The sequence below is a fragment of the Cottoperca gobio genome, chromosome 16 (assembly GCF_900634415.1).
Source record: "Cottoperca gobio chromosome 16, fCotGob3.1, whole genome shotgun sequence".
NCBI lineage: Eukaryota > Metazoa > Chordata > Actinopteri > Perciformes > Bovichtidae > Cottoperca > Cottoperca gobio.
Genome location: NC_041370.1, coordinates 25840954 through 25864484, shown reverse-complemented (window position 1 = coordinate 25864484; position 23531 = coordinate 25840954). Strand labels below are relative to the sequence as shown.

The 23531-nt window shown below is 40.1% G+C and overlaps 1 protein-coding gene across 3 annotated transcripts in view; it reads right to left on the bottom strand.

Moving 5' to 3' along the window:
- cdk14 (cyclin dependent kinase 14) overlaps positions 1 to 23531 on the bottom strand; it is a 168180-nt gene that overhangs the window by 118720 nt on the left and 25929 nt on the right. The window contains exon 1 of one of the 3 annotated variants that reach the window (XM_029451217.1): positions 10893 to 11027. The exons of 1 other annotated variant lie outside the window; for it this stretch is intronic. The gene's annotated coding sequence lies outside the window, so the exon portion shown is untranslated. Of the gene's footprint in view, positions 1 to 10892; positions 11028 to 23531 lie in introns of those variants that run through there. One more of the 3 variants, XM_029451218.1, reaches the window with a different exon arrangement.

Sequence of the window (23531 nt, the reverse complement as noted above, 5' to 3'; positions counted from 1 at the left end):
TGCGCTCTGCAGACATCAAGGTCAGGTATTCAGCAATCGAGATATGGTAAAAACCCGGTCTTATATTACGCCTAGGGCCGTCTAGTATCAGGCTTATTCAGTATTAGCTGCAGGGATCTGAGATGTTGAGATGGGGTTGAGAGCCCTGATCTCAACCCCATCTCAGACCAGTCATTTTCTTCCACACCAAAATTGGAAAACAAATTCTTTATGGAGCTGGCTTTGTGCATGGAGGCATTGTCCTTTTGAAACAAGAAAGAGACAAACACAACATGTTGCCACAAAGGTGGAAGCACACATTTCATTTCGGGCTGCAGCAGAGGACTGGTTAATCCTGCGCCTTTCACTATCAGAAGCATCATGATGGGAATTACAGACAGGGCTTCCAAGCCCTCACAGGTCTACTACATCACCGAGCCATCACTTTAACACATACAAGAGTGAGTGACAAGCAGATTATCTCTCATTATTACTCAATGTTATGTACTGCTTAACTGTAATGTATCAACATAACCAAAACAATAAGACTGATAGTAGTCTTCTCAGATTTATTGATACGTGGAAAAAAGCATCTTGGTATAAAACAAAATGATTCTGTGGTTCTAAATGAAAAGTGTAAATAGAGCTTTATGTTTGAACAAATTAATATTTTCAAAGTAGAAGATAGAATTTTTATAGGATTTATATGATATTTGTTGAGTTAGTAGAGGAGTAAACTCGCTGTTGCCGTTGTATTGCCCAATTTCACTCCACACTAGCTGCTTTGGATTGGCCCTTAATATGTTGAATAATGTCCTGATAGGGATTAGGCCAACACCCCTGGGGTCTCTTTCAATCTTTATGTTGCATTTCTTTAGTGTGAAGCCTGATAATCCACTTTGACTCTTACATAAAGCCAAAGATCACACTGATCCATCCATTTCACTTTTGCTATTCCTCCTTATTTTTTTTTTCAACAACAGGTCAAGTGTATAAGCGGAGAGACCGGACACTACAACTGCCTGGCCAGCTCGACAGTCGGGGCTGGTGTTGTCAGCCAACTATGTACCGTTGTGTTTGTTCTGAGGGTTGCGTATTGTATCACGTATATTGTATTCTGTACTCTGTAATCTGTACTCTGTGCTGTATGCTAGTTATTTGACGCCCTTTAGAGGCTGATAGTTTGGTTCCTCTCTTTTCGGAACAAGTTTATTAGAGTTCTTTGTTAGGCACACTAGGTGCTCCGGCGCTGTTTATACGTTTTATGTGGTTTGTACATATCAACCTTTCTCCCAAAAATTGTTTTACAGTTGTTTTAGGTTGGGGTTTACTTTTCATTAGTTTGGCTGAAATGATTTTTTGCTCTTTTGTTAAGAGCCCTGCTTTCGTTCTATTTTGCTTTCTTTAAACGCATAATTTGTCAATTTCTCCATATTATATTAATAAATATCTTTATCAAACATCACCATCTGGTTTTATGTTACTCCCTTCCGGGTCGTAACAAATATCCAGATGTGTTAAATTTAAATCTCTGTAAAAACTATAATATTAGCATATGTGCTAACAATAGCCAATTGTGTTCTGTCCACAGAGCAAATACAAATAAGCCTAAAGCAATTTTGGTAAAATTGTTCTTAAAGCTGTGCCAAACAGCATTTGTATATAGACATTGGGTAAAATAACTACTTGTATATAAAGGTGGTCACTTGTAGTAACAAACCCACAGCAAAGTGTCACCTCTGCAGTTCCCTCAGCTCTACGGAGCATTTTAGCATCTATCAGCTCATTGTTTCAGTTTTTTCGTTCTGCAACTTCTCTGTTTTGGATCAATCTTACTGCTCTCATTAATATGAGAAGAGGTTTTAAGTAAAAATTATTATGTTAATACAACATATAAGAGTGTAAGCTCATGGCTGACAGGAAGGCCAACTTTCTCATTGGTTTACGCCAGCATGTGGACTCCCTGCTACATCTGGCTTTCCTCTGCTGCCAGGAAGAGAACACTCCAGCAAGACAGGAAAACTCCACCACGGATGCAATTACACCCTATCGATTCTGGTAGAAGGACAGCCTCTTTAATCACTACTACCCCCCTCTGCCACCACCACCGCTCAGATATACCAACACACACATGCACACACGTAAACAAAGGATGGTACACTGCATTGTTTTCCTTTATATAATGTATTCTGTACTGCTGCATTGAGCTCTTTGCTCCACATGGATCATTTAAGATTCATCTTATCTTAGAGTTGTCATATAGTAATGGAAAAAGTAGGCAGGAATACAGCGGGCAGGCCCAGGCTAATGCAACTGTCTTCAGATAAGTAGTTACTGATGATGATCTTGAAGGATGACAAGGACCAATCAGCCATAAAGCTGATGTGCTCTGCAAACTCACGGCTATGAGCCATATTAATTGGGCCACGTACAGCTTACCCACTGTGTGAACGCTTTTCCATTTATCTGAGACAAAGCAGGGCTATCGCTGCCTGGGCTCAGCATTCTGGGCTCAAGACGACAGTGAAACGATACACCAGAGAAGAGACTGGAAAAAACACCTCATCCTCCTCCCAGCCCTAGTTTCAGTGATCTTTAATAGCAGATATACAGTATGTGTGTGTGTGTGTGTGTGTGTGTGTGTGTGTGTGTGTGTGTGTGTCTGAGCTAAATATATCTGGTGTGTCATCAAAACAGCAGCTTTTTGTGTGATGCCTTGGTCACTGCCTGCTGACAGATTTGAACCACATACTGGGGAACAGACAGGAATGATGTAATAATGATAATTTAACAGAAGAATATCTGATTGACTGGTATATTTATATTAAAGTTCTTGTAATGAGCATTACTTAATCGGTATAAGGCCCTTTTAAGTCCTTATACAGTTGACCAAAGAAGGGTTAATAATACTATTATAAGCATGTTTGTTAGATTTTAAGCATCTTTAAGAGATGTAACTAAAGTTTATAGTCTGCTTGAGAACGTTAATAAAAACGTTATGACTTTCTTATCATTGCTTATAAAAGCATTACAAACACAATTATTGAGTTTAACTAACTACATTATTATAACTTAACTAATTATATATTAATTTGAACCTTGACTAACCTCTTTATGTTGCTTTATTAAGATAAATACAAACTTTATCACACACTTATTAACAGTTAACTATGCTATTTTCTATGTCTTTTAAAGATTTAAGGACCAAACAATAAAAAGTGTTACCCTGACCACATATATGTACAAGGTGAGGCTGCTGTGAGGTTAATTAAGTAGTACTAATTGACTATGTTTACCAGCTATGACGCTTCTTCAGTTTGCTGCTGGGCAGTGCTGATGAGAGCAGTGAGACTGAAACCAAAACAGTGAAGTTGCTGGCTGTAAGACCAAAACAATGAGCTATAAGACCCTAAATGCTCTTTAGCCAAATTAAAATAAATTGATTAGTGCCGCTTTAAACCATATGTCACTGTTCTTTTAACTTTATCTAGGTTTAATACCTTATTTATGTGAATCAAATGTAATCCCCAATGTCAAAATTAAATGTAAAAAACTATGATTATGGGAAAAACAAATGTGTACTAAAGACTTAACTGGACTTGATGGGTATTAATGCAAATTATATCTCTTTTTAATCACATTTTCAAAGCCACACTTCATCAAATAAGGTTTTCATTTTTACATTATGATTTTATTATTACAGAATTTAGATGATGGCAGGGTTTGAACTTTTTTTCTCTTGAGCTATCTTTTTTTAATTCTTTGCACTCTCACTCTCGTCACTTTTCATGTTTAACACCATGAATGTCTTCGAGAAAAGACGGACGAATGTGAGCTCTGTTCTGTGCCAAAAAATGATGGCTGGCTTTTCACCCACGTTGAAGCATGGCCATCATGAACATAGCTATAAATGTAACGGTCTGCTTGTTCTTTGGTGTCCTGTTTTATGTTGAAGTGTTCACTCCCCCTTGTTATATGTCTAGTTGTACTTCCTGTCTGTGTCTTTACCCTCACCTTCTGATTGTTAATGTGTTCCTCCTGTGTCCATTTACTCTTCCCTTGTGTTTTTGCCTTTCTCCCCCAGCTGTGTCTTGTTCCCTTGTTTGGTGTCTGCCCCAGTGTGTTTTGTCGGATTGTCATTCATGTTACGTCGTGTTCTGCTCGTCCCCTGATTGGTTTGTGTTGTTTTGTTACTTTGTATTTTGTTAGCTTTGACTTTATTTTAATAAAGCTCGCTTTTTGTTATAACCTTGTCCAGTGTACTGCATTTGGGTCCTCACCTTTTCCCCACCGTGACAATAAACACTTTAGCCTTTAGACATGGTCGGGCAACACTTGCTATGATGACACACCTTGGCCTTTGAGCTTGGAATGTGATGCGTCTTTAAACAGATACGCATGAATATGATTTATTAATCAGTGAGTTTTAAAATATTGTAGGGGTTAGTTTGTGATGGAATACAGTAATTTCCTTTTTTGGCAAAGACCAACATAGTTTCCCATATCCTTGGGTTCTGTTGACCTCCTGTCAATGTCACTTTGCTGCAGTGGCTCTTTATCATCTTGAACCCCAGCCTTAAGGTATTGTGAATAAAAGTCTTAATTAACTGATGTGGCGGAATAAAATATCCCATGATCCAACTGATGCCCCAGATAGTGGCTCTTCGTTACTGCACCTACATCCCCACTGCAGAAAACAGAATACATCCCTGAAGTGACAGGTGCACATCCCCAGAAATCTCAGTGACATGACCTTGAGCTGGAGGATGAACTCTATTCCACAGGTAGGTACTTGTGAAGGAGAAAGTCTATTTCTGAAGCATGTTGCATCATTAATATGTTAACAGAGCGGACTATAGAATAATAACACACTTTGGGCTTGAGGTGGGACCAAGTCATTGTTTTGCAAGTCTCATGTCCTGAGTCCAGTCCCAAGTCCTAAAATTTGAACATGTCATGTACAAGTCATTATGCGCTTTTCACCACTTTTGACCTGCACGTTTTGAATGCTGCAATTAGTTTTTTCTTGACCAGTTTCTGTAATAAAATTATCTTTGGTATTATTTTTCCAATTGTACTTAGTAGTACAAAGTGAATCTGGGGAATTAAGTGTTGACTTGCTGGGAAATAATAGCGTTAATGTTAGGGAAATTATTTGATTAGTGGAAAGTATCTTCAAGTAAAAAGGCTCAAGTCCAAGAGAAATCACAAGTCTTTGGTGTTAAAGTCCAAATCAAGTTTCAAGTCTTTTTTTTATTTTGTCAAGTCGTGTCTAAAGTCATCAAATTTGTCTGATTCAAGCCCAAATCATGTGACTCGATTCCACACCTCTGATGCAAACTGCCCTTTTGTCAGTTACTACACCTAGAAGAAATCCAAAAGGGAGGGAGCCTGACGAGGACGAGGTCAACAATTATTTCCAAAATGGCCACTCTATACACTCGTTAGAGGAGGTGAAAATTAGGTTTTATTTTGCAATGGATGTAAGGTATTGACATCGTATGTCAAATCAAGTTTTAGATCTTTTCAATTCATTTAACACAATCATGAGTTTCTTGAAACCTGAATGCAGCGGCTATTAAATGATAAATGGACCGCATTTATATAGCGCTTTTCCAATATTTGCGATCACTCAACGCGCTTTTCAACACATGTTAACATTCACACACATTCATACAGAGTCAGTGGCTATCATACAAGGTACTGCTCATTAGGAGTGATGAACATTCACACACACTCACACACTGTTGGCCATCAGGAGCAATGTGGGGTTCAGTATCTTGCCCAAAGACACTTCGACATGCTGGCTGGAGGCTGGGGATCGAACCCCTGACCCTCATGAACCCCTGACCTTCCTGAGCCACTGACCCTCCTGAGCCACTGCCGCAATATTAGACAAACTACATCTTATTTTTTTTGGACTACATAACGTTTGGGATAAAAGTAAACTAACACTGGTATATTTGAAGGTTTCTTGTATAAAAGAATATAACATGTAACCACTCCCCTTAAGATTTTATCATCAAATATCAGACAAGTACAAAATTAGTAGATGCTCAACTAGCATTAGAGTTGCTGAAGGTTTAGCTCAAGATATCTCCATTGCCTTAAAGAGCAGAGAGAGTTAGATGTACAGTCTAAAAACTGTTATATGAGACACCCAGTAGGTTCTTTACGAATAACTAATTGAAGAACGTTTTAGGTCTCTAGTTTGTGGGAGTAAACTGGTGGAAATGGCAAATAATCCCAAAACATATTAGCACACCGCCATGCTGGCAGTGGAGATCCTGATGTGGGTGTGTGATGAATATTATAAAGAGAAGTTCTGAGTCACATTATTACTGCACTGAAAATATCATTAACTCATTGAATGTATTTGACTACAACTGAATGTACGTTACTAATAAAACTAAAATAAGATTAGAAGAAAATATCTAAAATACTGATGACTGATGAATTAGTTAGTGTAGGAACATTTCAAAATGTTATAGTGATATATTGTAGTGTGTAAGAAATATTTGTAATGCCTTCTTAACTTTTTCATTCAGTCCTCACAAATAAGCATCTACCGTTAATGGGTTTAACAAGTTGTTATTTTGTAATATTCCCCAAATTTATGAACTGAGTTTTTATGGTTCACAGTTCAAACTCAGTAACCAGTGCCAGCCAGCCTCTTCTCCCAGAGTGAAGGAGGTTTCTCAGATTCAGCAGACTTCTTTGGAAGACAAAACATTCTGGCCAGTTAGTGTCCATTGCATTTGATTGGGATTCTGGAGAATAGAAAGTGTGGATAGATAAATGATACTTGCAGCTTCATGAGAGCGCACAGAAGGAGGAAGGGCTGTGACTGACCAGCTCCTTACCTCAGCCTCCACCTCACCCACTTCTCTCCTTACCAGCCTTGGCAGTTCAGAAACACCGTCATATAAGGCTGTGAAACTTGAGCCAGGCGAACAGCATTGTAATGAAAACACTTCACTAAACAGAGCACTTTTCACTTTGTTACAATGCTGGTGGCAATTGTCTCATTCTGTCTCGCTGAAGACAAGTGCTGCTCTGAGATTTATTATAGCTTCTGCATACACCAATAAGCTGGAGAAAATCAGAATGAGTTGTCATCTCTTAAAAGGCCAGGGTGTAATATTTAGGGGAATCTATTTGCAGAAATTTAATATAATATAAAAATGTTTTAGCTTAGAAAGATCCTTCCATATCTACACTAGGAGAGGGTCCTCTTCACGGCGTCCGCTATGTTTCTACAGTAGCTCAGAACGGAAAAAACAAACATTGGCTGTAGATAGCGCCTTTCGAGTTTCTATGTTACCTGAAGGCCACCGTATTTACTCAGTCATGTTTGTAAAACTGTGGTAGCACCAGCCGCTGCCTGAATTTCATTGCTCCTAAAGGAGAGTCACGATAAGGACTACCTCTGAGCGAGGTGAGGGAAAGCTACCATGGTTTTGCACCCGGCGGCTCATTACGGCAGTCTTGGAAAGGTAAGTGGAGGGGTATTCAGTTAATTGCAACCTAAATGCTAGATACTGCCAAATAATACACACTGTCCCTTTAAACCTGATTTATTTTCTAGCATCCCTGCTTTTCTTTTACAGTGCAGTCAATGTACTATTCTGGTGGTCCATAAAAACACAGAGACTAGTCATTGTTACTTTTGCACTTGTTTATGTTAGCTAGTTAGTTTATAGATTGTTTGCAACACATGCAACTGTACTATGCATTTTATATTTATACATATGCAGTGTTTCCCCTACCATTGTCTTGGTAGGGCCCTGCGCCCTGCCTGAAATTCAAGGTGGGTTTTTTTTTTTTACTCAAATTAAAAATATATATATATATTTTTTTTTTCACAACTCACTTTTCACATTGACAGGTGCTCTTTTATTAAATAAACTAAACGCTTATACTATTGATCTAATTTATGTGCACGTTTCAGTTTGTACGGTCTACTTTGCGCATTCACATTCTCTCCTTCACTCAGTTTTGCGAAGGGAGGGGCTTCGCAGCTGACACACACACACACACACACACACACACACACACACACACACACACACACACACACACACACACACACACACACACACACACACACACACACACACACACAGCGGAAGAAAGGAGAGGGGATAACTAAATAGAAACCGCGCCACGCCACGCACGCAATTCTCGGAATCATCAATGTCTGAAAATTTCAGGTCAATCCATCATGTTGAGATATTTCAATCTAGACCAACGTGGTGGACCAATAGAGCTATCTTTAGCCTGAATATTAAAAAAATGTCAACATATTTTGATGATCATTAGGATGCCCTGTTGTGTTGTACTGTGTAATGCTTATGGTGTTTGATGTTGAGATTTAACATAAAAGTGTCCACATGAAATAACAAAATGGTATTAACTGGATATGGGTTTCAGGTCTAATTGGGCATTCACTGCTGACTCATTAGCACAAGTGCCACTTAAGCAAACACCTTCATTGTGTAGCCACTTGATATGAATCCCACCGTGTGCCATTGACTCCATGCTGGGGAAATGCATCTGAATAAAAGCAATGTGTGTGCTGTCAGAGACTTGTATGCAGGTCTTATACTATCCTGATCTCTCCATCTAGGACCCACCACAGCCATCACTTATCTGGATGTTTTTGATGCTCATGTATTCCAGGTAGTAGTAATCTCTACAGAGACAAGCCCAACATGCCTTGGATGGTACACTACATCGATGACAAGAAATAAACAACGAGGTGGTATGAATATAGAGGAAGATAACTTTTGTCTTTAACTATTTTCTGCTTGAATACAGCCTCATATTGACAGTTCACATTCAGTCTTTACAATGTGATTTTAGTCTAGAAAACATCCATTATGGTATTGACTGAGCTTGATAGTATGTAACCTGTGACAAAGGTCATTAGTAGACAAAATGTCCTTTTAAATGTCATAACTGCATTTTTAACATCAAAAGCCAGTACAAGAAATGTCTGATCCATATCCCAAAATTGTCACTAGTGGCAAATAGTGCAGCTTAGTCTTACAAAGTCAACCCGATAGTTCCCGGACTATCAGAAACTACTACCTGCGGAGCAGGAACACTATGGCTGAACATCTAAATTTAGTCCCTGTTTCTTGAAATGGGTTCTGGGTTCCTGGAAAGGTTCCAGCAGTGCAGATTGTGGAAACCCCTTTCAAATGGCAAAATGTTACTTTGTGAAACAGACAATCCAACAATCACCCCCACTTTAAACAGCAACTGGCCAGGTGTACGGAGCTGTTAAAATAGTCACAGTCAGATCTTTCAAGCAACGATCCTTTCCACACAACAACACCATCAATGCTTCCCAGGACAGACTGTCCCAAAGTATGTGCTCTTTTTGCCACCGGTGTGATTCATCGCATCAAGCCTACAAAGATACACAAAAAGGCAGAGTTCTTGGAGAGAGATCAGGAAGCTGCCAGGAGGAAGATATGAAGGCAGGGTTTTGGCCCGCCTTCCAGTGTTGCCATTTAGAACAGGTATAAAAACTTTTACTTTTAGACATGATCGGACAACGATTTGCAAGACCACATTCGTTGGAAGCATCCAGAAACCTTGAGGCTAAGAACGGTCGCTTATCTCTTGTAAAGCCTAGTTGACATGACATGTGTCCCACACAAATGCTTACTGAGCCTTGCCATGCCATGATGAAAGAAGCAAAAATAGTTGCCGTGTGTTGCAAGGCTACAGATTTAAAAGACATTAAATAAAAGAAGCCGTCTAAACACAGAGAACTATAATCTTTGCTTACACTTGTATTTACTGATGCAAACTTTGGATTTGAAGCTCTGCCAAAAAAAACCTATTGCTTCTCGGCAAGGACACTACTCTAAATTTGGCGCCGTATCCTGATAACACTTATCCTTTCAAACACATGACACCCTGATACTCAGCTCCTCCTATTACAGCCCACCTTTCTTATTCTCTCTGTCTCTATTTCCTAACAGCCTGGCCTGCTGTCTTCCTAAGAAGCTGCATATGGCTGTGCAGAAAGCATCACTACGCGTCCATGATGCGCAGCCACAGATGGTAGAAGTCCTTTTCTCTCTTCCTCGTCCTCCCCATTGTGCCAACATTCCTTCCCTCAAGACTCAGAGAAGACAAGCATGTTGCACATTTGCCCAAAGTGGGAGAACATATTGTAGAGTGAGCAGGAAATGCTAAGCAAAGCATCCCGTCCATTAGACCAGTAAACATCAGCACCCATTTCACCACCACAACGGAAATGCTACCTATTAGCACAAAGGGGATGAGTGGTAGTGATGGTGGGGGTTGGAGGGGTGGGGGGTGGGATAGGGGGGCCTGGCATGTTTCAGGCAGAACATTGAGACTTTGTTGCAAAAACTGCAGATAAAGCTAAACACACACACACACACACACACACACACACACACACACACACACACACACACACACACACACACACACACACACACACACACATTTCCCTTTCCCCGCTACTTCCTTCCTATCCCCAGTCTCTCATCACATCCTTACTATTGAGACACACTGAGACTCAGGTGGCCATCCACTTTCAAGTTGTCATGCTAGCATGAGAGCTCATCATCACCCTGACCCCCCCCCCAAACAAAGACCCAGTACACACAATCGTACAAACACCATGCATGCACATATCTACAATCCATACCTGCCCTATTAATGCACATAGGCCAATGTGCCTGCCCATCGCCTCGTACAATATTACGTGTGTCTGGTATATCTGGGGAATACTATTCATGCTCAAACACACCCACACGCTAACAGAAACGATGTATCCGAAGCAAAGGAAGAAGGGGATGGGGGAGGGGGGTAATGGCAAGGATGCAGGACAAAATAAGCACCAATCTCAGCCTTCCTCTTACCTTCCAGGAGTAAACAGCTCACCTGGATGCCTCTGAAGAGCAGACAGAATGCATTCAGGCCAACCTCTCTCCCTGCAAACCAGCTCAAAACATCTGCCTCCCTCCCTCCCTTTTTCACTCTCTCTCTCTTCCCACTCTTCCGCTCCCTTCACAAGCTGGAAATGATAAGATTGTACTACAAGCAGAGGGGGAGTGAAATCTGAGACAGTAGTGGATATTAGGAGGCTGCGCTGTTTCTAGCCGACAGCCCTGAGTGACTGTAAGCTTGAGGCTCATATGGGACAAAGGGGTGCGGTTGGGGGGTGGTGGTTTGAGAATGGGTGCGATGCAGCAGATAGGAGGAAAAAGGTATGTCTGCGAGGACATCCTGAAACCCTAGAGGTCCCCCGCTCAGCTGAGATGGTACAGCCCAAAGGAGCAGCAGCTAGCAGCTGAGGCTACAGTGATGCAGCTACAGCATGAATGTCTGTGAATGTGAGCTAAGCTAAGCTAAACTAAGCTAAGCTAAGAGGAGCTGCGTTGGTCCAGGCTTGTTTTTTGTCTGCCTCACTGGGCTGCAGCAGCTCAGATGAAATGGGAAACCTGAGTGTCTGACCAGCCCAAAGCATTGAATATTGCTGTAAGATGCTAGGACAAGATAGCATCAAAGTACAGATGGATATCTTACTTTCATCATCTGTAACCTCACTTTGGAATAATGCTGCATTCTTAATCAGTAAAAATGTTTTTTTCCCAAATATGGCAGGAGAGAGGAAGAACTACCTCTTTAGCAGCATGCTCATGACCTTCGAGCAACTCCAGGAGAAATTCATTATACCCGAAAACTCTGATTTACAGCACATATTCATGTATACATTCACATACACTGCCTCCACTATCTAAGAGTAGAAACATAATCTATTAAATGTTCTGGCACAAGACAACTACAGTATAAAACAACCACAGGTTATTCTGACATGCACACATTGAAACATTTTGGTTTCCTACCTGCTAAAGGCCCTGTCATACATATCTGCATGGCAGAAACGTATGCCGGCGCATACGAAATATCAGTAATACGTTGATATAAATTAAGGGTAAGTTGTGATCGTTCGAAGGACGCAGACGATACGCCGAAACACGCCAGACATACGGCCCTGTCACACAGTCCCGTATGGCAGAAACATATGCCGGCGTATATGAAAATTAGCTCAAGATTTGTCAGAGTCCAAATACTTCCAACTTTTCCACAGCGGTGCTGTAGCTGACATATACATAACGAATACATAATAAATTATTATATGTATGTCTAACCTATTGATAGCGTATCACTTATTTAAAACTGTCCGTCTGGCAACGGAGCTGGAAAAGTGCTATTTGGTTCACGTCATACTGATGCTGGAGAACGGCTAGAATGTACTCTTGTTGCAGCCTCTCAGCATCCTCCATGCTGGTGTTGGGTTGATGATAGGTTGATGTATTCATCAAGACGTGCTGTGAAGAAGTGAGGATGAGCTACTCACAGGGACCCTATATACTATATTCAAACCCCAATAAGCTCCCAAAATGCTAGCTGAACGCTAGCTGTACTGTAGAAACATGTTTAATAAGTTACTCCTCCGTCAGGGATAAGCTTAACATAGGTTACGAATAGGTTATCCACTCGTTATCAATACATTGGTTGTAGGGTTCACCATCAGCCGACGTAGCCTATATCTAACGTACCTCTAACATACTCACGTACTGTATTCACGTAGGTATTTACGTACTGTAATTACGTAGGTAGGTATACACGTAGGTATTCACGTAGATGTTCACCTACTGTATTTACGTAGGTATTCACGTAATGTATTCACGTACGTATTCAGTATTCATGTATGTCTAACGTAACGTAACTTATGTGTAACGGCTGCATAACTTATGAATCACACGTTGGGTACGTCCGAAAATTTTGAACACACTCAAAACATTTTCTTAACAGGTCCGTACCTTGTTAAGGACATTAAAGGTAATTTAGCAGACGCTCTTATCCTGAGCAACTTACATTGAACTAAGTACAGGGACAGTCTCCCTGGAGCAACTCAGGGTTAAGTACCTTGCTCAGGGGTACAATGGTGGAAGCCCTGGTATTGAATTCCCGACCTTCTAGTGTTTTGTTTGGAAGGCACTAGACCACTAGGCCATCACCACCCCATCACAGACTCAGCATTAAACAACGTACTCCAGCGTAACACCGCATGCTCTTAACGAATACTATTATGCCTTAATCGCGCTCTTAGATGACCCTTGACCCTTCACGTCACCGACACAGCGTGGCCACAGCAGCCTCGTCAACATGATGGAAGCGGATGACAAAACGTTACTTGGCCCAGTGAATGGAAAGTTTACATTTAATAAACTCCCGTATTTAACTGTTAATGCTTCGCTCTATGTGATTCCTGCAGCAAAGAATGTTCAAGCTGAAATATCAACTCAACGCAAAGCACTTAGCAGCTAGCTCGGAGCTAGCTAGCACCGCCGCTGATGCTAAAGTGAGCAACCCGTCTCGTCATACATCTCGATCAGGCGTTTAGACGCAGAATGAGTCGGTCTACCTGACACACATTAACAACTCCATCAGGAAATGTATTGCAATGTGGCATACAAGATATTGGAAAAATAGTATTGAAATAAAAGACATATTGACCTTGAAAAAGATGCCTGAAGATGGGTATAGCTGGTAGTGGTGAGCTGGAAAACCCAATAGAAACATAGCACCAAGTGTTACCAAGTTCAGGTTCAAATCTCAGAACAAAGGCACAAAAACTTAACATATTAGACAGGTTTTTCTAAGAGTAACACCAGGCATTCACAAGCTGTGCATTTGGAGATATGATATTTATTAATAAAATATTATTTGTATTGATCATAAATAACTATTATATACCCATATTCTCTGTTAGTAGTAACACAAACACAAAGTGAATTATAAACACATTTCTCTGTAATATTTGTGTTTTTTTGTATTTTCTTCTGAACTTTAATATAATAAATATAGTTTTGAAAAGAAGCAACTTTTGTAAAAGAAAAACACAGGAAATTACATATGAAACTGTTCAGCCATTCATTGGCTACACAATTTTATTATTACTGATTACAGGATTATTATGAGGCTTCATATTATATTATTATCATATTATTTGGCTCAAAGTTATGATTTTGATTTTTGAGTTTAATTGCTATTTTGAGGCACTAATTGTACCTGCTGTTGTGATGATCTCAAAATCTAAATAGATTCTAAGCTTTCTAAAAAGATGTGGCATGGGTGCCACATCCAGCATGGTGGACTGTACACAACACATGGTAAAATGAAACTGCTGCTGGGCCCGCCGGCAGGCCGTCCACATGGTATGAAGTTAAGTGTATGATGCCTACTCATCGATTCACTCATCTTCCAAAATCCATTTGAATATTTTGAAATACTTTTCACAGCAAATATTGATATATGCGATAAATTTAGATTAATTAATCACAAAGCATGTACCGTAATTAATTTGATAAAAAAATGTAATCGCTTGACAGCCCTAGTAATAACTAGTGACATGTTAAACTGCTCTCTCTGGTTGTTATACCTTCCACATCTTGGAAAAGTGGTAACAGGAAAGGAAAGGAGAGTTATACAAAACTATAGAGCAGATATTTGCTTGTATCTGCATGAAAGTCTGAATCAATTCCAGACTATTTGAAATGTGTTGGAGGTGCAGCCACCACAGAAACACAACCATGCAGTATGTTTAACAGAGACCCTTGCAGGCCAGAAGTGATTTGTCTTGCTTGAGGTTTTCTTTCTCTGAACAACCACTAGGTGAAGACAAATGAATGTGAGAATAAATATGTGAAGTAATATTTCAAAAGCACCACAACAAAGACAGAGACTGAAAAATACAGCTTAGCAAAGATCATTTCAATTATATATACAAGTATGTTTTTTAGAGTAGTGCGGGAGCAGCGTGTGTCACAATGTGTATTTTGAGTACACTTCCATAACCTGTTTCCTCAATTCATCATCCCACAGAGAGGAGAAGCTGCCGCACAAATCATGTCACGCTCCGTCACGCTAAAAAATACCAATCATCAGATAGAGGAGACTTTTCCTTTGTTCACGTTCTCACTCAGTCTCTGCTCGGTTTGTCCTTGCTCCCTCTTTCTCTCTGTCATAGATGACCTTGACTGACAGGCTTGCTGTCAAAAGAAACCACACCATGCTTATTGTGTTATGGTGAAGACAGAAGGTGTGAAATTTACCATAAAGTGGCTCTATTTCAAAGCCACAGCTGACCTTAAAAACAGCACAGGAGATTATTTGCATTTTAATAGGATTTAACCTTCTAAACACACACACACACACACACACACACACACACACACACACACACACACACACACACACACACACACACACACACACACACACACACACACACACACACACACACACACACACACACACACACGGTTTAAATGTGTGCAAGCAAGGTGCAGAATAGTGGGGGAAAGCCTGTAGGTCATTCATTATTTAGTGTTGCACACAAAACACCTTCCCAACTCTGGTCCAGAAGCAGATAACACACACACACATTCATAAAAGACATGCTGTGTACGGGTCACTGAGGTGACTGGGGGCTCGATCAGGGGGTAAGAGATGAGACAGCACAGAAAGACAATAAACAGCCTGCCTCAATGTGTGATGAGCACAGAGAATGAGGAGAATGGGAGCCAGACAAAGAAGTTACAGAACATAAAGAAACAAATCAGGGTCTAAAATAAAAAAATATGCTCATTTGCAGAAGAATTAAACCAAAGATATGTGCTGTCAAGAACATATCTGCCACCAAAGATAGTGTTTGCTTCACATATTACCTACTAACAGATTGCAGACTCAGTGACTGACACTACACACAGTACTACACTAACAAAGTACAGACTCAGTGACTGACACTACACACAGAACTACACTAACAAAGTACAGACTCAGTGACTGACACTACACACAGAACTACACTAACAAAGTACAGACTCAGTGACTGACACTACACACAGTACTACACTAACAAAGTACAGACTCAGTGACTGACACTACACACAGTACTACACTAACAAAGTACAGACTCAGTGACTGACACTACACACAGTACTACACTAACAAAGTACAGACTCAGTGACTGACACTACACACAGAACTACACTAACAAAGTACAGACTCAGTGACTGACACTACACACAGAACTACACTAACAAAGTACAGACTGTGATTGACACTACACACAGAACTACACTAACAAAGTACAGACTGTGATTGACACTACACACAGTACTACACTAACAAAGTACAGACTGTGATTGACACTACACACAGAACTACACTAACAAAGTACAAAGTCAGTGACTGACACTACACACAGAACTAGACTAACAAAGTACAGACTCGGTGACTGACACTACACACAGAACTACACTAACAAGGAAGACAAAGTGGGGCCAGAGCTGCACTTTCTGTCAAAATGCACAAAACTCCAGCCAGTCTAAAATAAATATTTAACCCCCCCAAAAAGAGCATCCTAAATCACACAACAAACACTTCTGACTGACTGGCAAAGTGTTTGAGTGAACTCTCTCAAAGCCATAGAGGTGAGCAAACAGTCAAAGGTCACAGACACATAAACCATCACCTCATTAAACAGTAGCCAGCATGGCAGGAGTCTCGTGTTGATTTACCCATCAAACACTCATTTCAGTGGAATTTGGTCCTTGATGGTTGGTAAGTCGTTGAATTGTATTTATTATTTATGTATATGTATATAGCAATGGATGGGGACATGTTGACTGTGCCATAAGTTCAGACTCGAGTGACAAGTAACTTTACAACATTTAAAGTAAAACCAACGACAGACGAGTGAAGTCTCGGCTGGCTCTTCGGTCATCGCAGGGATTTTGTGAACTGGATTCTTTCTTTCAGCTGCAAACAGACCTACATGCGGCTTCCACTAGGAGTCTGTCAGCTTCCACACATCTTTGAGGCTCCTGAGCCACGTCCATGACCTCAAATAACTGAGGAATTGCTCTGACCTGGATATCCCAATATTATTCTACTGTCAAATCCACCTGTGGTTTCAAACAGCCAGAACCCATCCTCGGTCTTCTTCTAGTGGAGATTAAATGTTCTTAAGACACCCAACATGTAATGCTGAATTACAAGATACATTGTATAAACTGTCGCATTTAAGTGATGCAGCCTAGTAAAACTGCATCTGTACTAACCTTATCCAGATATTTAAATCAGCACAGCAACATTACAGCACTAATTACTACAGATTATCAGATCACTCCACTCTCCTATAATTTGAAGTTATTTTCATTTATCAAATACCATTTTTGATACTATTCTGAGCCTGGTAGAAGCCTGAGATCAGGACGTGGTGCATGATGGAAATGTTTCTACGCTGTGCAGTAAGTCATTCACAATACAAGGACGATGGAACTGATGGAGCTGACCTAAATGAAATGTTGTTATTAGTGTTCTAACTACACCTGTGCTTTTCCTGCTATGAATTATTATGAATTCAGCCTGTGTGTACAACAGTATTTATGCATTTTTGCGAATGAAGACCACATTTTCTGTCAACACTAAGCTTGCAGTTTGAGTTCTGTGCGACAATAACACAAACAGTCTGTGATAACCTGAGAGATGACAATGAATGTGTAATGTGTAAATGTAAAACACCTTCCACAAAAAACAGATCTGCAAATACACAAACAAATTCCAAAAATAGAAGAAAATATCAAAATATCAAAATGTCAATAAAAATGAATGAAAAGCATTTGTGAATATCTTCCTAACATTTACAACTTTCAAACAGACATTTGCGAATCCAGTTTGTATTTGTATGTACAAATAAAAAGTGTTCACAAATGCTTTTCATTTAGTTGTAACTTAATTTAATAGAATTTGTGGAATTTCTTTGTGTTTTTTCAGATCCGTTTTATAATTGCAAAATCTTTTCTTGAGTTTACAAATCTTTTTTTTTTTGTGGAAGGTGTTTTATATTTACAGATTACATATTTCCACACAGATTGTTGATCTGTTCACATAGACAATATCGAGACAAATCTATCTCCATAATCTTACAGAAAGTGCCTGAGTAGCTGGATATCATTACAGGCGTTAAACCTGAACTGGAGGCGTGGTCCGCCTCAGGTGGCCATTAAAATGAGCCCAGTGTGTTGGCACTCAGATTTCAATCATACCTCACGCTGCCTGCGTGGTATAATTGGCTGTACACCCTGCATGAGCACAGACACACTAAGTTGTGAAACACGTCTCGTCAGATTATTTAAAGAGTGTGTTACAGAAGCTACAGATAATATGTAGGAGTACGTTTTGGCCTGCTGCTGTCCTTGACTCCTTCTTGTCAATTAAAAAAAGCCAAAATACATCCAGCTAGAACCTACCTCTCGGAGAAAAGTGCCAATCGACTGACAAGGACAAAAGAAAATAATGTCGCAGAAGCACTGTATCCACTAAACGCTGGCCATGACGGAGAAGAGAATGACCTAGCTAGAAGCACCCAGCTGCTGTACTTAGCGTCCCAGCTGTTTGTATGGGTTTCTGTGTCTGTGTGTTTATGTGCGCATGTGTGCCTGTGCATTTGGACAAATGTTCAGTGATATTCACACCTGTGCCTGGCCTAAATTCCTCTTGAACTCAGATAGCACATCTGTGTGTCGTCCTTCCCTGCCACTGCCTGTATTAGGATTTAGGATCCTGCTACTGCCTGTGGCTTCTCTCCAGAAGAAAGAAGAAAGAAAGGCTCCATGTTGTCCCTCCATCACTCTGTCATTGTTATTCTGCAGTGCACTCCACATTGGGCCCAGCAGATCAATAGAGGAGCAGACCAAATCACAAACACACATTTTGTCTGACAAGCTCAGCGTTGCAATTAATTTAGGAGAAATTCATAAAACAATAGGTCGGCCTGAGAGGACGAGCCTTCAGACAATTACTTCTTCATAGTGGTGGTCAAACAGCTCATCGGTCTGCAGGAATAACCCGCAGCTTTGCGCTGCTGACGAGCATCAGAATGCAAATCAGCAGGATGGTACAACACGAGCACATGACACAGACAGAGCGACTGCAGAATTTAAAGAAGCACTATAATCCCTATTCATCACTAAACACACTGCTCAAGGCCATCGGATTAGCACTTACATTTTACTGTAGAGAACCTGCACAAAGTGCCAAAGTCTCAAAAGCGTATGGTGCGTAAATGCGACTTCTAAAGCTGGATTGACCTTAGCTTGACTCTTAACTTCACGCAGCTTTGCAGCTTTTAAGATTCAAGTAAAGGAGAACACTTGGCGGCAGAGGCACTGATGCTGACAAGATCATTTGCTGTGTTGAGAGAAATGTCTCACATAGGCTTGATTACGGAAATCAGTCACATATATTGTTGTCTAAAGGCATCACTGCAAGGCATGTGGACTCTGTGCTGAGATGGTGGCAGGAGCTGCTCTGCAAGAGACACATTTAAAGGTTGGCTGTGTGTTTACTGGCTGGTTGTCAGTGCTGACACAGTGATGAAACATGGACAGAAAGTGTAGACAGGATAAAGCTCAGCTTGGCCAGCAGATGGCAATGAGTCTCCTACAGGTTGGTACAATGAGCCTTTGGAGACCTTAGATACATTGATGAAAAAAGTTCAAGACTGAGAGCTACGACCATTTCTTTGGTAGGAATCGTTTACATGTGTTCTTTGTATTCCCCAAAACAAAATTACAATGAGCATAAACCCTTAACGTACAAGGCAGAAGGCTACAAAGGTGCTGCTGTGCAGGTACAGTATGTTTCTTTCTTGATCAAAGTGGTGCTTGGTGGTGCCAGTCCTAATCACTCTACACTATAGAGTACAATGCCTGTTCCCTTAAGGCCTCACTGTGCTTCCCACAGCTATGGGCCTGGTACGCAGAGATGTGGAAGTCAACATGATTTGGACAAGTTTTTTTTTTCATTCTTCACACAACTGCTTCCATCACGTTTCAGGAGTGCAAACAAGTGCAACACCAAAAAAGCCTGTGAGAAGAAACTGCCCAACAGTGTGTGCCATCGTCTCCATGTGTAGGATACATCTTACTTCATTTCAATCACACTGAACTAGTAGATTACTGTAGATTGTCAGACGCATGTTGTTGGATGGCTGGTATTGAGAGCATTGCAGACATATTATAGGCTGGTGGTTGAGGAAACATCTGCTGTTGTCTTTAAGAGCAGATGCATTATGGTGGCACTATCTGGAATCATTTAGACAGGTATACATAGGAAGAAACCAATATGTTTGCATTGTTTCACTTACTTGCATCCATAAACAGTGTATTCATATTGTCAGATAAATGTGAACTGAGAGCGACCACATCCTGGTTAGTTCAGCAACAACCCTGTACTCATGTTGAGTTTTCAATGTGTGCTCTACTGTATCTCGCTGTAGTCTGTTTCACCCTTTTACCTCACTGTTCTAATCTCTTAGTTTCATAAAAGCCCTTCTAGGGGCAACTGTTGCTGAATGCCATCATCTATAAACACTGCAAGACTTACATCAGAAAGCTGTTTTCAGTTTCTCTATGGATATTGTCCATATCAAATAAACCACACATTATAAATACATCAGGAGTACACACACAGTCATATATTCAATATAATGTGAGTCCTGTGATTATGTGACTAGAGTCTCATGATTCTCTGGTATTGACAGAACATTTTTATTCTGTGAGCATCAGCACTTGGGAGGGAGCGTGGGCAAATGCATCAGAGATGAAATCCCTGCTGACCCACCCCACACACAGCCCAGAGACACTTTTTATGGCTTATAGACTTTTATGACCTAAAGTATATAGAATTGATCATATGAGGTTAATGTGTCACTTAATCACTGTTAATATCCAACATCTTCTCAGAGAACTCTCAGAACAGGAAATGGGGTTATGAAGCATGTATGGACCCTCTGTCTGCCTTCAGACCATAACTCTGCTTAATGTGAGAGTTATTGATCATGGAGGGCAAAGTTTGCAGAAATGTGTTTCAAATGTTTATGTCTCCCAAAAATCCACTTATTAGCCAACATAAAAAATATAGCTCAGCAACCACAAAGTATGAAGTCATGTGATATTTATGTGGAATTTAAAAAAGATCTTAAATTGAAGAAGTACATGTTGTATGAAAACCAAGAATTCACACAGGCTGTAAGTTTAGAGTAAACACCAGATTCCTCAGCACACGGGGAGATAAAGAGGATCTGCAACCTTTGTCATGACAAACGTTTGGGAGGAGAGTATCATATTTAGTTTGAAGTTAGGATTGAAAGCATAATGACACACAGAGATAGGTATTATTTAAATCAGCCATCTATGTTTAAATAATGTTGTTATTACAATCAGATAAGCCAAAAGTAATTTCAAACTCGATGTTTTTTGAAGAATGTCCCTCCTTTGTTTAAGTAACACTTGTTGTTCTTTAGCCAGTCAGTGCCATTGTATTGTTATTATTAATATTATTATTGGATATTCTGTTTGTGCAACATACCATGTCATCTTGGTCCTTCAATAGTAATTTGCAGTCCTGGTGCCACCATGGAGGATTTACTGAAAGAGACTGCAGCTTCTATTGTGTTATAATTAGTCATATTGACCTCCTTAAATAAGCTTATACCATGTCTTCATCTCTTCAATCCACACGTGTGCCAACATAACATAGCAGTGTTCATTTCGTAAGCAAAAACTATGACAAAAAAAGTAATTAAGCTACTTGACCTGTTGTGCTAATAAGCAGCATCTAGCATTTCAGTTATGTAAGCTAACGTAACAGATTCCTGAGAAGAAAATAAATATGTATGTATGTATAAATTAGCAACAAAGCCAATGTAAACATGTCAGATTCAAGGTCTGTCAAGCTGAAAGTCTCAGAGTTAGGAGATAGGTCCAGATGTGGGAAAACGTGTAAAATTATCAGTTGGGACAAATAATTGAAGCAATACACCATCCCTTTTACTGATTCCAATGACAGGAAGAGAATCTAAAAATGGTTCAGGTTAAAATGACATTGGCTGGGATTGTGCACAGTTCTGTTTTGCTATAAATGTGAAGTGCTGCATCTCAAACAGCGCTCCACTTGAGAGGGAATAAGCCTTGAATCCTCAGGCTTTGGTAGTGGTAAACTGTTGAATGACAAAGTGCTTTATCTGGAGATAGATAAGAGAAGGTTGCAGCCTCCTGCAGATAGAAACGCAGACACTGAGGATGAAAGACATCCTTTGTTGCCAACCCAGATTCAGCAAGAGAGCCTGTCAACAAAGCAGCTTTTGCTGGGTTTCTGCAGCAAAAAAGAAAATGTCATATAGTCGCCTCACTCTTCTGTGGGCTTATTGTGCTGGTGTGTGATGTGCAGAAGTTGATTTCTTATTTGTACAACAAATATTTAATACTTAATACAGTATATTATTTAATACAGAATAAGTTAAGTGTACCAATAAAGTAGGTTCAGTGGTGATATGTCAGTCAGACACCAGTATATCAGTTGATTAAGTTGTTTAATTATCATTACACATGAAGTGAATATGTTTTGTGGGATCTAAGTTGTGGTGTTAACAGTGTTTTCAAATTTACCATGTTTATTTATTTCCTGTAAACCTGTTTTAGCCAAGAAATAGTCCGGCACATAACCCCCTGTATAAACGATGATGGCTGTGTGAGGGAAGATGGAACGCTCTGCTGGCTGAGGGGAACTGCAGAGTTGGTTACTTTGGGGGAACTATTACTTGAGTTGAGTTTCTGGGGCTCCTTAGTTCTTTCTGAAACTGTCAGAATGAACAAAGCAAAGGTCAGCGGCCGAATTTTTTTCTGATAAAAGAAGGTGGCTTTTGAATATTTTGGAGGAGATTTTCAGTTTCACTCATGTTCTTGTTTATTGATAGTACACCTGAGTTTCAAACTTAATGTGACAATGATTTATTTAGCTCAAAATGATACTGACTGCACCTTTATTATCCACAATGGTATGCCTATATGCAACCAAATGCAAATACATCGTCTTGGATTTAACCAGCTGATTAATTAGCAGTCCATTTATTCAGTGTTCCGCACTCATGTCAGCATGTGTTGCAGTGCTGATCAGATATTCAGACTTCCTCTACATTGCTGCAGTGCAGCGATCCGGGGCCACCAACACATATCATCCATGTTTATGCTTGTTGCTTTGATTTAAATGAGGTTTGAATGAGAAGACAGAGTGTGCTGCCGCCATCATTCAAGGGTGATTAGATGCTTTAATATAGGCACCAGCTGCTGCAAACCATTTAATCACCAGTATCAACTTGAGAGCCTCCAGCTCTGTACAGCTGCCTGCCTACAGGAGTGTGCTGTTCAAACCATCAATATAGTCCTTACATTGTATTACTTTTTAAAAAAAGGCAAATCTTTTCTTTCATAAAATCATATTACTCATTTATACCACGGCACTAAACATTTAGCCATTATCAAGTAAAACACTTTGTACCTGCCCGCACAATTAAGCACATCTGGAGCTATTTGTTTTTCTATTCTGAGATAAAAACAGACTAACAAGTAGACTACTTACAA